At 41.5% G+C, this 17,443-nt stretch overlaps 1 pseudogene; it reads right to left on the bottom strand.

Moving 5' to 3' along the window:
• Positions 1-17,443, bottom strand: part of LOC132643938 (glucan endo-1,3-beta-glucosidase, acidic-like) — a 73,299-nt pseudogene that overhangs the window by 39,088 nt on the left and 16,768 nt on the right.

Below are 17,443 nucleotides of genomic sequence, written 5' to 3'. Positions count from 1 at the left end.
AACCACCATGACCTACAGCAAACCTTTCTGTTTCTAATATGCTTAAATACGGTCATGAAGGACGGACCGTAAACCAGAATACGACCCGTATCTGGGTTTACGGCCACTCTACACCTGACTACTGTTCACAAAAATCAGATTTTTAAGTTAAGTATAAGGGACCCCAAGCTTTTGTTTTTCATTTTTCATCTTCACAATTCAAGAACTCTTTAGAATACTCCAAAACACTTCATCCATAATAATTCAAGAGAATCAAAGAAAAATCAAGATAAACAACACCAAATCCATGAAATCAAGAGTGTGAAACCTATCAAAGTTCATCTACACCAAGAAATATCAAAGGAAGTGAAATAGGGTTTTTGGCATAAAAGAGTGTTGTTGCTCAAGGCTTGTTCCAACACAACCCAAGGTAAGTTTGATGACCTTCTCATGATGATTGAAGCATTAATACATTGATACACTTGGATTATAGAAGAGTGTAGTAAATGGGTCATAAAAGGTGAATAGTGCCATAGTTGAATAATAGTTGGATTGCATTATGAACTTTGATGAGTTGGGAGTAAAAATATGTTATAAATGACGTGTAGACCATGAAATAGGTGTGATGATGAGCTAAAACCCATAAATGTGGAGAAATTAGAGAAAAATGGTGGAATGTGGTAAATGTAGATAAATGATGGTTGTTGAATACAGTATTGTGAGCGTTTGGGAGTTAATATAGAATATGGGAAAAGTAGTATAACCAAAGGAAGTGCCGCCCAATTTTCCCTAAAAATAGTGAACTGGTCTTATAGACGATTCACTAATGTTAATGCGATTCCTTTCGAAGGTTGAAAACACGAGTATTAAAGGAGGACGAGCAAGCGATAGCTTAGTTAAACGACAAAGGTATGTGAGGCTAGTCCCTTCTTTCTAATGGCATGAATCTCATAGCATAATTTTTCCTCCTCTTCATGGGTTCCTATATTCCGAAAAGTTAAAAGCCTACATCTATGAATGGTAACATAAGATAAGAAATATGATATGATGATCCTAAAATGGCATGATGATATTTATTGCTCACACTCACCTTATATGTTAGTTCCTTCAAGGTGAGGCAGAATGTCAATACTTGCCCCATAATGAAATCGGGGGATCACGACCTTACGTCACCCCGATAAAGTAAAGTTTTTCATAAGCCTTATGCGTGTTTTATGATAAGTATGTTACGATGAGCATGTATGATGATGATATAACACCGCACCTAGTTGGCGGGGCAGTCACCGCTAAGGCGGGCAGCTATACGATACACCATGGCCAAATGGCATGGGCAGACACCACTAGTGGGCGGCATGAGATGATACCTAGGACGCGAGAGGCCTGGACGCATGCTAATGTTATGATTATCACACCGATCCGATATGGACAGGCAGCTTATATATTATTACACCATGCCTATATGGGCGGGCAACTTATATACATATATTTATGCACGCATATCCTGATGATGACTATGAGTAAGCCAGCATGCATTATTTCTTTTACACTTGTCAGTCAGATACAGTCAATCCATATTGATGCTTCTTCTATGTTGTTGCCTTATTTCCTTGTTTATGCCTCTCATACTCAGTACAATATTCGTACTGACGTCTGTTTTCTTTGGACGCTGTGATTATGCCCACAGGTAGATAGGGAGGTCAGCTCGACCCAGACCAGCAGTAGCTATCAGCCGATTGAAAGCACTCCTTTGTTCGGAGGTGCTTATGACGATTCTTTTGTGTATATTCACGTATATGTATTTCTGGGCATGACGGGGTCTTGTCCCGTCCTTATGTTTAGTACTCCAGTAGAGGCTCGTAGATGCGTAGTGTGGGTTAGATGGTCTCTCGAAATGCTATTATATGTACATATTATTTTGATGGCCCAGAGGCATATGTATATAAAGCTATTTACGTTTCCATATAAAATATGATTTTCCTACAATTTGAGTATAAAGTTGATAAAAGAGCATTAAATGAGTAAGACGAGTAGTAGAACGAGCGGTGCTCAGTGGCTAGCCCCGGGTACCCGTCGCGGCCCCTAGCTGGGTCGTGACAAAAGTGGTATCAGAGCGGTTCAGTCCTAGGAACTGTCTACGAGCCGTGTCTAGTAGAGTCTTGTTTATGGTGTGTTGTGCGCCACATCAATAAACAAGAGGCTACAGGGCATTTAGGAAAAATGACCATCTTTCTTCTCATGAGATCGTGCGATAGAGCCGTGTATAAGATTTAAATCCTCCCTAATAGTGTGTTATGATTTCAGAATGCCGCCAAAGGGAAAGGCTACAGCTGCCCAGAAAGGCAAGACTACGACAAAGAGGCGGGTAGAAAGAGAGCCTTCGATAAACATAGAAAAAGGCGAATCACACAATGAGGCCTTGTCTAATACCTCTTCTACCCCGCCTAATGTGGAAGAGCAAGGAGGAGCTCCAGCTCCAATCCCTCCTCCAGTTGCTTCGGGTCAACAAATGACCGAGGCCATTCATTTATTGACACAATTGGTTGCCGCCCAGGCGCAACGACAAAGTGCGAGTTGAAGTGATCGGGAAGCAAGTACCAAAGCCCGTGATTTCATGAGTCTAAATCCTCTGGAGTTTTTTGGGTCAAAGCCGGATGAAGACTTGCAAGGTTTCATAGATGAGGTACTGAGGACATTGAAGATTGTCCATGCCTCTGAAACTGAATCCGTGGAGTTGGCATCTTATAGACTCCGGGATGTGGCTGTTTTATGGTACAACAATTAGGTATTATCAAGAGGGAAGAATGTGCCTCCTCTGGTCTGGCAAGAATTCGTGGATGCTTTTATTCATCACTATTTGCCACCCGAGATTCACCGAGCTAGAGCGGATAGATTTCTAAATCTCAGGCAAGGGGATATGAGTGCCCAGGAATATAGCATGCAATTTAATTCTTTGGCTAGATATGCCCCGGCTATTGTGGCCGACATGGGAAATCCGGTACATAGATTTGTAAGTGGCCTAGGGCCACATTTATTCAGAGATTGTTTAATGGCTTCCTTGCAAGAGGGGATGGATATTTCCCGAATACATGCCCATGCTCAGAATTTAGAGGGGCGACAACAACCACCAAGAAGTGACCGCGATAGTGAAAGAAGACAAGGCAAGAGGGCTAGATCTATGGGAGCAGGCAGTGGTTATAGAGGGGGATCAAGGCAGACATATTCTGGTTACTCAGGCCAGTCAGTGACCAGTGCACCTCCCCGATTTGCAAGTAGGATATTTGATCGCTCCTTCCGTTCAGGATAGGGCCAGAGTTCGAGGGCCTCAGATTTCCAGTTCAGGGAAGATTATAGCCAGAGGAGACCCCCAGTACCGCGATGCAGCCAGTGCGGTAGATTGCATTCCGGACAGTGTCGCCAGGGATCGGACGCTTGCTATACTTATGGCTAAGTTGGGCACATGATGAGAGATTGCCCGTCGATGAGTGGTAGAGTTGGAGTTCAGCCCACAGGTTCGGTAGCTGGTTCTTCCTCAGCTCACCCGGCAGTACAGATTCCCCAGATGTCAGTAGGCCGAGGTAGAGGTAGAGGGGTAGCATCTACTTCAGGTGCCACTCAGCCCCGTGGATATGCTTTAGCCAGACGACAGGATCTTGAGTCCTCCCCGGATGTGGTCACAAGTACATTGTCTATATTCTCCCGTGATATATATGCACTGATAGATCCGGGTTCTACTTTTTCTTATATTACTCCATATGTTGCTGGTTGTATTGGGGTGAAGCCCGAGTCAATTAAACTTTTTGGGGTACTCATTTCTGTTGGTGATCCTGTGATAGCAAAACAAGTGTACAAAAATTGTGTCATTGTGATATGTGATCGTCAGACCAAAGCTAATTTGATTGAATTACAAATGGTAGACTTTGATGTAATCATGGGTATGGATTGGTTGGCCTCGTGCTATGCCAATGTCGATTGCCGGACGAAAGTGGTTCGATTCCAATTTCCGGGAGAGATAAATGGAAGGGTAATGCAGCATCTCCAAAGGGTAGGTTTATTTCCTACCTTAAGGCAAGGAAGATGATAGCCAAGGGTTATATTTATCATTTAGTTCGGGTTCATGACACCGAGTTAAAGCCACCAACTTTTCAATCAGTTCCGGTCGTGAATGAATTCCCAGATGTGTTTCCAGACGAACTTCCAGGTCTTCCTCTAGAGAGAGAGATTGACTTCGCCATTGATGTGTTGCCGGACACCAAGCCTATTTCTATTCCTCCTTATCGAATGGCTCCGACAGAATTAAAAGAGCTAAAGGCGCAGTTGAAAGACTTGCTTGAAAAGGGGTTTATTAGGCCCAGTTCATCACCGTGGGGAGCACCGGTCTTGTTTGTAAGAAAGAAAGACGGATCTCTACGAATGTGTATCGACTACAGGCAATTGAATAAAGTGACGATAAATAACAAGTATCCTCTTCCAAGGATTGACGACTTATTCAATCAATTGCAAGGTGCTAAGTGGTTTTCAAAAATAGATTTGAGGTCAGGCTACCATCAGGTGAGACTTAGAGAAGCGGATATTCCCAAGACGGCCTTCAGAAGGAGATATGACCACTATGAATTCCGAGTGATGTCGTTTGGGCTGACTAATGCTCCAGCCGTGTTTATGAATTTGATAAACAACGTATTCAGGCCTCTTTTGGATCTATTTGTGATAGTGTTTATTGATGATATTCTGGTGTATTCTCGCACGGAATCGGAACATGCTGATCATTTGCGAATTGTTCTTGGCATTCTTCGAGCCCGAGAATTGTATGCAAAATTTTCAAAGTGCAAGTTCTGGCTAAATTCTGTGACATTTTTGGGCCATGTTATCTCAGATGATGGCATTCGAGTCGACACTCAGAAAATTGAAGCTGTGAAGACTTGGCCAAGGCCTACGACGCCTACAGAAGTTCGTAGTTTTTTGGGGTTGGCTGGTTATTACAGGAGGTTCGTAGAGGGGTTCTCGTCTATTTCAGCCCCATCGACGAAGCTAACCCAGAAGTCAGCTAAATTTCAATGGAATGATGCATGTGAGCGTAGTTTCCAAGAGTTGAAAGACAGATTGACCTCAGCTCCAGTGCTAACACTTCCGGAAGGGCCAGATGGCTATGGTGTGTATTGTGATGCTTCCGGTGTGGGATTAGGATGTATAATAATGCAGCATGGTAGAATTATTGCATATGCTTCGAGACAACTGCGGAAACATGAAAAGAATTATCCGACTCATGATCTCGAATTGGTTGCGGTTATTATGCCTTAAAAATATGGAGGCATTATTTGTATGGTGTGCATGTTGATATATATACAGATCATAAAAGCCTTCAGTACATTTTCAAGCAGAAGGAGTTGAACCTGCTTGAAAAGCGAATGTAGTAGCCGATGCGCAGTGTAGGTTAGATGGTCTCACGAAATGCTATTATATGTACATATTATTTTGATGGCCGAGAAGCATATGTATATAAAGGTATTTACGTTTCCATATAAACTATGATTTTCCTACAATTTGATTATAAAGTTGATAAAAGAGCATTAAATGAGTAATACGAGTAGTAGAACGAGCGGTGCTCGGTGGCTAGCCCAGGGTACCCGTCGCGGCCCCTAGCTGGGTCGTGACACTATTAATGCACCAAATTTCCTATTTTTCCTTTTTGATTGGGAATCCTATTTTGGGTGTCCTTTTGGGTTTAGATTTAAAGTATAGCTTTATGAGTATCATTTATTTTATATGGCTTTATAGAATAGTAATTTAACACCATTGAACCCGATTTTGTAATGGAATTATGGTTTTGACCTTCAGGGTTTAGAATGGGGTTTTTGGGATGACTTTCAGGACTCGAATCTTTTATAGGGAAATATGAGTATCAATTGAATCGCATTATTACGTATAATCCATGTTTGAACATGTTGAGGTCATTCAGAGGCTCCAAGAAAGGGAAAAACATCGCTGTGATTATCAGAATATTATTCTAGGCATGTTGAGACTATGAACCTTAACTTTAACATCATGTTTGGTTAAAGTTAGACTAATACAGGGGACAATGGGTTAACCAAAAGGGGGTTTCGATACTTGTGAGGTGACGAGCACTTGTATCAGATACAAGTGATATGATAAGGCTATTTGCATAATTTCCATTATATAGTCCGGTCTGAATGCCATGCTTTGGGCACTAGCTGATAACATAGATTGATTTGTGTCTGTGATTGGGACATAAGGCCCCTTATTTTATGCTTATTACATGCTTCATTGTGATTATGTGTTCTCATCACTCTTAAATACTCGTTTAAAAGAGGAAAGGAGCTAAAGATTGAGTCTTTATTGCTTAGGTTAATTGCTTATTGTGTTGCATGTCATAGTTATGCTTATTATAGTATCTCATGTGCATTTGAGGATACTTATGAAAGGTCCGATGAGAAATGATTTCAAATAGAGTGATGTTGTTATTTTGCGCCAAATTAGCTATATGACAGGTAATGTGGGCCTAAAGGCTGAGTATTGTGATTGAAAGCCTAAAATGGTTGAGACCCGATGTGATCTAGGAGATCTAAAAATGTCGAGTTGGTATATAGGCCTCGCAAGTCCCTCATGGGTCACGATTCGTTAATTTTCGAACGTGTGTGTACATGGAGATGGAAAAGGCATGGCATTGTATTGCATTTCATATCATTTCATATCATATTACCTCATTGATTTCTTGGTTATGGTTTGCTTTAGTTGTTTCGTGATTTATGTTAACTAACTACTGGGAAACTTGACAGACTTGTGGATTAGGAGCTTCACTTAGGCTTATAACATGATATTGGTGAGATTATTATGAATATTGTTTTTTGGACTAATAGCAGTTATGTGTGGAAGTAATAATCGTAGGCCAACCCTCATCTCTGTTTTCATTAGGGTCGATCGAGGATGCTGCTAAGTACCTGTTATTTTCCGCACTCATGCTACACTTGCTGCACCTTTTTGTGCAGATTCTATTCCTAACATGAGTGGATCTTAAGACGCTGCTGGCCATTGAGGGACCCATCTATATGACTTGGAGTAAGACATTAGTGTGATCCATAACACCGAATCTTCTTTAGCAATCCTTTATGTCTGTTTTTTATTTCTGCATAGATTAGGTATTTTTGTGAAGTATCCCAAGACCTATACTCTATTTTAGTCCGTTCTTGTACTAGTGACACCCGATTCGGGGATGGTTGTACTTTTATTTTCTACATTTGTGTTATTGAGGATATTTAAGACCTAAAATTGACTAATATGTTTATTTCTGCATTATTCTTTTCTTGTTTTACTTTAACTTGGGTTGTGGATGGCTTACCGACTCGGAGGAGTTTGTGCCGTCACGACTCTATAATTTGGGTCGTGACAAATTGGTATCAGAGCTTTAGGTTAATTAGTCTCACAAGTAGAAGAACAATATCTGGTAAAGTTTTGAGAATCGGTACGATGTGCTCGGTATCTATCTTCGAGAGGCCATAGGACATCTAAGAAAACTCTAATCTTTCATTTTTTTTATCATGCGTACTTTATTCTTATTGATCTATTTTTTTTTGTTTCAATCTCTCACAGATGGTGAGGATACGATCAGCCACAGTCGGAGACCAGGAGTCCCCACCAGTACTCGCTGCTACTTTTGCTCATGGGAGAGGCACGGGAAGTGGTAGAAGGAGAGGCAGGGCTAGAGCCCATATTACTACACCAACTAGAGGCTGAGTACTAGCTGCTGCTTATGATCAGGCTGGAGATATGACTCTGGAACCAGAGGAGATTCAAAGGAGGAGCATGTTCAGGAGAATGAGGTTGGACCTTCCCGGGTACCGACTACATTTATTGCTACTTCTATTCTTCAACACATTTTGGTGCGTATCTTGAGCCTCTTTGAGGGTATGACCCAGGCGCAGGCATACATTCGGCTATTTTATAGGGTTCTCATACTAGAGTTGGAGCTTAGAGTCCAGATCAGATGGTTGCTGCAGGGTATAAGACTCCAAAGGCATAGACAATTACTGTTGTGGCTCCTCAGTTTCAGGGTTTGCTTGTTCAGAGTGTTGTTATTTGCCCAGTTGACTAGCCTACAATGACAGTTAAGGAGCAAAAGAGGTGGGACAAGTTTGAGAAGATGAACCCATCATAGTATGATAGACCTTCCGATGATGACACGTAAGAGTTTCTGTTTACTTGTCATAAGCGTCCGCACTATTTAGGGTTAGTTGAATCCAACCGTATTGATTTTGTGGAATTTCGGATGGTTGTACTTTTATTTTCCACATTTGTGTTATTGAGGATATTTAAGACCTAAAATTGACTTGTATGTTTATTTCTGCATTATTCTTTTCTTGTTTTACTTTAACTTGGGTTGTGGATGGCTTACCGACTCGGAGGAAATTGTACCTTCACGGCTCTGCAATTTGGGTCGTGACAAATTGGTATCAGAGCTTTAGGTTAATTAGTCTCATAAGTAGAAGAACAATATCTGGTAGAGTTTTGAGAATCGGTACGATGAGCTCGGTATCTATCTTCGAGAGGCCATAGGACATCTAAGAAAACTCTAATCTTTCATTCTTTATCATGCGTACTTTATTCTTATTGATTCTAATTTTTTTTGCTTCAATCTCTCACAGATGGTGAGGATACGATCAGCCACAGTCGGAGACCAGGAGTCCCCACCAATACTCGCTGCTACTTTTGCTCATGGGAGAGGCACGGGAAGTGGTAGAAGGAGAGGCAGGGCTAGAGCCCATATTACTACACCAGCTAGAGGCTGAGTACTAGCTACTGCTTAAGATCAGGCTGGAGATATGACTCTGGACCCAGAGGAGATTCAAATGAGGAGCATGTTCAGGAGAATGAGGTTAGACCTGCCCGGGTATCGACTAGATTTATTGCTACTTCTGTTCTTCAACACATTTTGGTGCGTATCTTGAGCCTCTTTGAGGGTATGACCCAGGCGCAGACATACAATCGACTATTTTATAGGGTTATCATACTTGAGTTGGAGCTTAGAGTCCAGATCCGATGGTTGCTGCAGGGTATAAGACTCCAAAGGCATAGACAATCACTGTTGTGGCTCCTCAGTTTCAGGGTTTGCTTGTTCAGAGTGTTGTTATTCACCCAGTTGACTAGCCTACAATGACAGTTAAGGAGCAGAAGAGGTGGGACAAGTTTGAGAAGATGAAGCCACCATAGTTTGATAGGCCTCCCGATGATGACGCGTAAGAGTTTCTGTTTATTTGTCATAAGCGTCCGCACTATTTGGGGTTAGTTGAATCCAACAGTATTGATTTTGTGGCATTTCTGATGGTTGGCCTCACCGAGCAATGGTGGAGGGTTTTTATTGAGACTGGACCAATTGGATAACCTCCACTCATTTTGGTTGAGTTTTCTCATGTATATTTAGAGAAGTGGGTTCGCTATAGCTTGAGGGATGAGAGGCGTGAGACGTTTGTTAGGTTAGAGCAGCGTGGGATGTCTATAACCGAGTACGGGATAATGATTCACTCTTTTTTTCAGTGTGAGACGTCTATAACCCAGTATGAGATGATGTTTCACTCTTTTTCTCACCATGCTTTTATCGTTCTACTTGATGAGATTAAAAGGATTGGTAAGTTTATTAGGGGGTTGTCGTATCACCTTTGAGTTTCAGCACGCGCGTGGCAATTTTGGTAGGTACTTTTTAGGAAGCGGTGAATGCCGCTAGGAGCGTTGAGTCTATCAGGCATGATGAGTTTGGGGATAGATTGCACAAGAAGCCCTGCAGCTTTGATAGTTATGGAGGTACCTCATTTGAAGGTAGGAGTCAGTAGGGTATGGTTTATCGTCCTCAGTTCAGTTGACCAGTTCAGGCAGTGATTCAGACTTCGATAGGCGGTTCTTCGGGTCATAGTGCTCATTGTTCGGGCCATGGTTCTCAGGGTTCTTGTTCCCGATCACTAGAGGTCGAGGTGGTCATTCGGACTTTTCTGGTTCGTCTCTGCAGCCTATGGCTCGACGAGGTTGTTTTGAATATGGCGACTTAGGGCATTTCGCCAGGGAGTGACCCAGACTTAGCCAGGGTGGCCCACACTCAGGTTCTCAAGTTGCTGCACCTAGGTTAGTGGCACAACCGGCTAGAGGAGGTGCAAAGTGTCACACCCCAAGCTGGTAGGGCATGACTGGCACCCGGCCGTAAGGCCAAGCGCCTACCTGTAATATTTGTTATACATTGCTCACAACACCTAGGTCGTAAGGCCTACATGTACGAGACTGATGAGTAGAAATTATGTCAACCATTATCAACTTGTGAAGCATGGACTATAACTATACAGATATGTACATGGTCGACGAGGCCACCACGAGGATGCATAAGTCATAACAAGGGCAGAATGGCCATACCAAAAGTTCTACATACTAGTCATGAGCCGACAAGGCTATTCATAAGAAAACTGGATAGAAGACACATGTCTACGAGCCTCTAATAGTGCATCTAACTCACATAACAGTCTGGACAGAGCCCCATCATACCCAATATATACATATATATAGTGATACTAAAATGCCAGCAAAGCAAGTCTGAAAGTAGTGGAACTCGCCGGTCAATCGCTGAATTGGAGCAACCTACTAATGGGGTATGCCACTATGAGAAGTCAGACCTGCAAGCATGAATGCAGCGTCCGCGCAAGGGACGTTAGTACGCAAAGTGTAACGAGTATGTAAGATAGGATAAGCATGACATAAATATAACATAACTATAGATAACATGAGTAAGGAAGACTGGAAGGAAACAACCTGGAACCTGGAGGCCTCTGAGGGCGTACATTATGCATGCAGACTCCCTTACACACATACACACACACACGCACACACACACACACACACACACACACACACATATATATATATATATATATATATATATATAGTATCATATCATATACGCCACTCTTTAGGGATTATCTCATCATATAACATGCCGAACTGCAATGGTGTAATTGCACACTAGTGCCATGCCCGCCGGTATAGCCCTGGGTTTTATAATATACATATATAGCGTATATTAGTGCCGTGCACAATTATAGCCTGGTGTGTTGTCTTATACATACATATATATATATATATATATATATATATATATATATATATATATATATATATATATATATGATTCCTGAGACACATGGATTAGCAATACCAAGCTATTCGGCGTGACATAAGGTCGGTATCTCCTGAAAACATTATGGAACTAACATGAACATCATCGAGCCTTGGAAAGATACAAAAATACACATAGATATGATTTCATAGCCTATCATGATTTTGGGATTTCTCATAAACATCAACATGCATCTAGATTACTTAATATAATATGGAAAGAAGGAACATATACGTTACCCGATTTAGAGTAGAATCTTTTGTTTTAGGACGTTTGTTTGCATATACGTGTAGTTGGACTCATGCCATAGGAGAAAGGAGATGAAGAAGCCTTAACATACCTTTATGATACTTTGCTTGCCACAACAGCCTGCTCGTTCTGCTTCTGTCTCGACCTATAATCATAGAATAATACTTTTATCACAATCTAACAATCCTAATTTTACGTATCTAAGTGTCGGGTAATTACTATGATAATTCGGGCAGCATTTCCCCTGTATTTCTTATGTTTTCCAGATCCATGAGTACCATAGTAACAACAACCATCCTAATTCAATTTCATATAACCAATCTATGGTCAATAGGTCAATACCTCGAGTGACAAGCTCGGTTTACACTCCATAAGGATTTTCATTTTTCTTGCGAGCTATAATTGATTACAATTACAAGTAATCAGTTTTACAACTCCAATTTCCTTCTATTTTCATCTTTCCTAACAAACCCAACAAGCTATCATAATCAATTCTAAATTCTAGTATTAAATTCATGGATTTCTCATTTGCATGTTCAAATCCCAAGATAGAGACACCTAATAACAAGTAAAGGAGATGGAATTTTACTTCAATTGGCTTTAACAACACCCAATCCTAGCTTGATTTAGTCCAAAACCACATCCCTTCCAAGAACGAGAACAAGAACGATGATCCCACAATGTTTACGAACTTCCGAGACCCAACTTGCGTAGATTACTCTTGGATTATGATTTATATGGTGTATATATATATATATAGAGAGAAATTATTTGTAGAGACAAGGAGAATCCAATTTAGGGGTGAGTAGATATAATATTTCGGCCTTAGCACCTATATATACCAAACCCCCCGCCTCAATGTGGGTTGTACCTTTGTGTGGTCCGTACTGTACACATTACTTCTCTGATTTGTGAATTATCTATTCCATTGGAAAGAAGACTCTCTAAACTTGAATTTAGATAGTTTTATGAATCCCATAATTCCTTATATACTAGGAGATATACCTCTTGAAAGTTAAATTTCATTAATTTTCTTGATCCCGAAACCTTCCCATACTTGCCAATCATGTTTATGAATCTCCTTAACCCTGGGAATAATGTAGTTGTGCAACTTGAAGTCTTACGACACTTTTTCCCTTACACTTCCATGGCCTTAAACTCCCGGCCTGAATTAGCATACGAAGGGATGAGATGTAACATTCTTCCCCATTAGGAACATTCGTCCTCGAATGTTAGGGTATATGGACTGAGTATTTCCTCGCAAATGTTTTCCCGATCCTGTTAACAGTAACATCCACCCCTTGTGCTATTTTTCCTTACTTTCCCATCAAATACACGCCAATCTTATATACTTCCCTTCCTAAAATGAGAATAGGCTAAGCTATCTTTTACCTTATGAGCTCGTTCCATTTTTGTGTTCTGACGATCACTACCTCTTACTTGGTATAAAAGAAAGTACTTCGGACCTTATTTCCTTTTTGACTTCCTATGCCATCTCCTTGGTGTTCTTGTCCCTTCATGACATTTCCACCGACGCCACGTTCTAAACCTTAGGTATGCGAACCTGCTAATCTCAATACAGTAACTGACTTTTTAAATAGCTTCAACCGAAACACCTTGGTAAGGATCTTTGATATATTCTCATAACAACAATATATAGAGTACCAAATAATCGGATTCTAACCCCGAAGGAGTTTTAATTCATGAATTAGTTGCCCTCACTTCCGAACAATTTAATATGGCTCAGAGTACTGTGGACTTTTGCCTATTTTGATTTCTTCAATCATCCTGCCGGAACCTTCCAGATCTCTACCTCAAACTCTAACCTCTAGCCTGAAGCCCCTGATCATGATTTACACAAGCTCTGGGCTACTTGCATTTGACCGTTGATCAAGTTCACTCTCTTTACTTCTTAAAGAACTAAGCCAGACCCATACTACCCCGTTTTTTTGATTTTCAAACCATCCAACTGAAAGCCTGATTTTTGTGTCCATACCCACTCTCATAAGGCACCGTCTTAGTGCTGGGGCCCTGGATATTACTGTAACCCACTCGATAAACGATAGGAATCATTCCCAGTGCTTTGAGCCCGAACCTCTCTAAAATGACTCCAAGGAGGTAGCAGTGAAACGAGCCCCTCTGTCCAATATGATAAAACCAACTTACCAAAAAGTCAAGCAATCTCCTTACGGTACTATTTGACATAATCCTCGGTTGTATAAGCTGTCTCAATCAGCAGGAAATGGGTTAATATTATGCGCCGATCCTAAATTTCCCGTATAAAATCAACTTGCGATATCACGAGGAAACCTAGTAGTGAATCCCCCCGGTATCTAGTGCTTATACTTAACCTGCTGGCAATTCAATCACTAAGAAACAAACTCAACAATATCACGCTTCATCCTGCCCTGCCAATAGCGTTGTCTCAAATCACGGTACTTTTTTGTAGCCCCAAGGTGAATGGAATATCTAGAACTGTGAGTCTCCTCTAAAATCATCTTGATTAAGTCACCAACCGAGGAATGCAAACACGCCTCTTAATCCTCAAAACTCCGCCAATAACTAGAATCGCCTCCTTGACCTCCCCACTAAACACTTTATCTCAAATCTTGCACAATTTCACATCTTCAAACTGTTGTGCCTTAATCTGCTCCATCTATGCTGTCTGGAATTCAAGTCTCTCTGATTGAACATATGTTGAAGACTATGATGATCCATGAAAACCTACAATGAAACCCATACAAGTAGTGCATCCAAATCGTCAAAGCAAATATCACTGCCGCCAACTCTAAGTCATGAGTGGGGCTGTTTTTAGCATAAAACGCTTTTTCCTTCAACAATCCAAAGGCAATCCTCAAATGCCTCTCATAATATTCTTTTCTTCACGAATACACCAAAATGTCATCAATGAAAACTATGACAAAAGATTCCAAATATGGCTTGAAGATGCCATTCATCAGATCCATAAAAGCCACCGTGGCATTATTATGTCCGAAAGACATCACTAGGAACTCGTAATGACCATAATGAGTCTTGAAGGTCGTCCTCATAATATGCCCGGCCTTAATCTTCAACTAGTGATAGCCCGATCTTAGATCAATCTTGGAAAATACTGTGGCTTCTTGAAGTTGGTAAAACAAATCGTCAACCCATCTTTCTTCTTTACGAAAAATGCATGAGCATCCCAAGGAGAGACGCTCGATGTAATGAAACCCCTTACTCCGAAGATCTTGCAAATTTTCCTTCAACTCTCTCAACTCGGCCGGTGCTATCCGATATGGCAGAATAGAAATAAGGCGAGTGTCCGGCTCTAGAACAATGTAGAGGTTTTTTCAGAAAACTTTATTTATTCTAGTGTGGAAGGCAGGTAGGCCTATATTTCTTAGTTTTAATAGGACTACTTACAAGTACTGTTTCTATCTATTATTATCTAAAAATAATCAAGTTATTAATGGATGGTATCGGGTGGCATACCCAAAAAGTCCTTAGGGAACACCTCTGTGAACTCGCTCACTACAGGCATAAACATCCTCTATCAAATGACGAAGTGTTAGCACTGGTATCATGAATATGAGCCAAGTAGGCCAGACATCCTCTGTCAACTAACTTCCTGGCTAAAAAAAAATGAGATAATCTTCTTCAGGAAAGGAATAAGAGTACCCTTCCACTTAAGTCTTAGAATACTAGGCATGGCTAGGGTGACTGTCTCAGCGTGACTGTCCGAAATCGCATGATAAGGAGACAACCAACTCATGCCTAATATAACATAAAAATCTACCATATCAAGTATCACCAAGTCTACCTACGTACCATAACCTATACACATAACTGTACAAGACCGATAGTCTACTACTACAAAATCTCCAACAGGAGTAGACACATGAATAGGTATGTCAAGTAGATCACAAACCATATCCAAACCCATAGAAAAATATGTAAACACATAAGACAAAGTGTAACCCGGGTCAAATAATACGGAAGCCGCCCAGTGACAGACTGAAATAGTACTTGTGATGACAACATCAGAAGCCTCAGCCTCAAGCCTGCCAGGGAAAGAATAAAAATGAACCTGTCCGCCAACAGCCTGCGAACCACCATGACCACCCAGACCTAATGAGCTCCGCCCTTGCCAGGATAATGTCCACTTCTGCCGGACTGAGATCCACCTCTGCTAGGCTGGGGACCACCTCTACCAGATGAGTGACTACCTCTCTCAAGTTATGCACTGCCTTGACCAGAAGACCCACCCCTTCTAAATGATGGCGCTGAAGGTTAGGGCCTAATATAGAGTACTCTGCCACTCTGTCTGAGTCGGGGATAATAGATCCGGATATGTCCTAGCTCACGACACTCGTAAGAAGATCTATCGGGTACAACCCACTGAACTGAAGCTGATGAACTAGTATGCCCTCCATAATTTGAGAACCAGGAATAAGAACCCTAAAATGACTATCCTGAAGAGTAATGACTGGGCGCTGAAGAACCGCCAACCGAAGTCTGAATAGCTGACTGAATCGGGTGGCCGGTGTAGAATTGAGAACTCTACCTATAATGGCCTTTCTCTCTGGAAATCGTATCACTGAAACTGCCCCCTTTGCGAGCCCTCTTATCCTCAACCCTACCATAACTCTCCTGCCTCACTGACTCAACCGAAGTTACATGATCTACCACATCCTGAAATGAAGCCCTTTGGTTACTAACTGTAGAACCGCCAACTTTAATAGAGTATTTAACCCTTTGACAAATATCCTCACTCTCTCCATCTCTGTGGGAAGCAACTGAAATGTATATCTAGACAAGGAATGAAAGCGAGCCTCATACTCAGCAACAAATGACCCTCTTTGCTCCAAGTGAATGAACTCGTCCCGCCTCCTATCCGTAAAACAACGTGGGATATACTTCTCCAAGAAGATCTGATAAAACCTGGTCCATGACAACTGAGGCGACCCAACAGGCCTGCACTTGACATACGACCTCCACCAAAGCTTGGCATCACCAATCAACAATAAGGCCACATAATGAACTCATGTGTCTCCACCGCCCCCAGCTTGTGGAGCCTCTCATGACAATCAATAATAAATTCATAGGCGTCCTCCTATGAAGTGCCGTAGAAATAGGGAATAGAAAACTCGGGTTGAGATGGTGCTGGTCCCAGCTCCTTCTCCTCAAAGACCTTATCCTGATGATCCGCTGGTGGCTCAGGAGACACAAATATAGCTTGGGCCAGACCAGCGAGGGGTGCCCTGCCCCTAGCTGGTGCTGCCTCTCTGCCTTTGCCATAGCCACAACATCTAGCTCGACCCCTACCATGTGTTGCAGCCCCAGTGACACCATATTGATCGCAGCTCTAGCACGAGTCCGCACCATCTGTGAGAGAATATTAAGATGAATTTGATACCAATTTAAACAAACTAGGTACCAATTAGAACAATGTAGCACGAAAGGAATGAGATAATGGAGTTGTTCTACTATCCCATATCCTCTTGAAGATAAGTACATACATCTTTGTACTGATCTGCAGGACTATACTAGACATGTTTTTGTACTTGTGAGATAGGTGAACCTAGCGCTCTGATACCAATTTGTCACGACCTAAATCACGGTCATAATGGCACGCACGCTAACCCCCCTGGTGGGCGAACCATCAGCTTAATAAATTTAAGAATCAACCATAAAATAAAACAAGTGAACATTAATAAGTTTATAACCATACATAATCATAAAGTGCAGAATATGAAGTAAAATACATTTCCCCAAGGACGTGAAGTCTCTAGTACAAGAACGACTAATTCAATACAATTCTAGGAATATAACAACAGTCTGAACATAAGGAAATACTGTCTAGTGGATCGAGTAATAGAAAAAAATAGATAAGATCTAGGGCTGCAGGCTGGTAAGTGGCTCACTCTCAGATCTCAAACAAGAAGACTCGAGGCTAGACTGGGGGCCTTGAAGAAGATCTTGTCTCAAACTCTGCACTGAGAAAAAGTGCAGCAAGAGTGGTATCAGTATAAAACACGCACTAGTAAGAATCATAGGCCGACTAAGACTAGT

This window comes from Lycium barbarum, chromosome 6 (assembly GCF_019175385.1).
Source record: "Lycium barbarum isolate Lr01 chromosome 6, ASM1917538v2, whole genome shotgun sequence".
NCBI classification, from domain to species: Eukaryota; Viridiplantae; Streptophyta; class Magnoliopsida; order Solanales; family Solanaceae; genus Lycium; species Lycium barbarum.
This window is presented reverse-complemented; position numbering and strand designations above follow the sequence as displayed.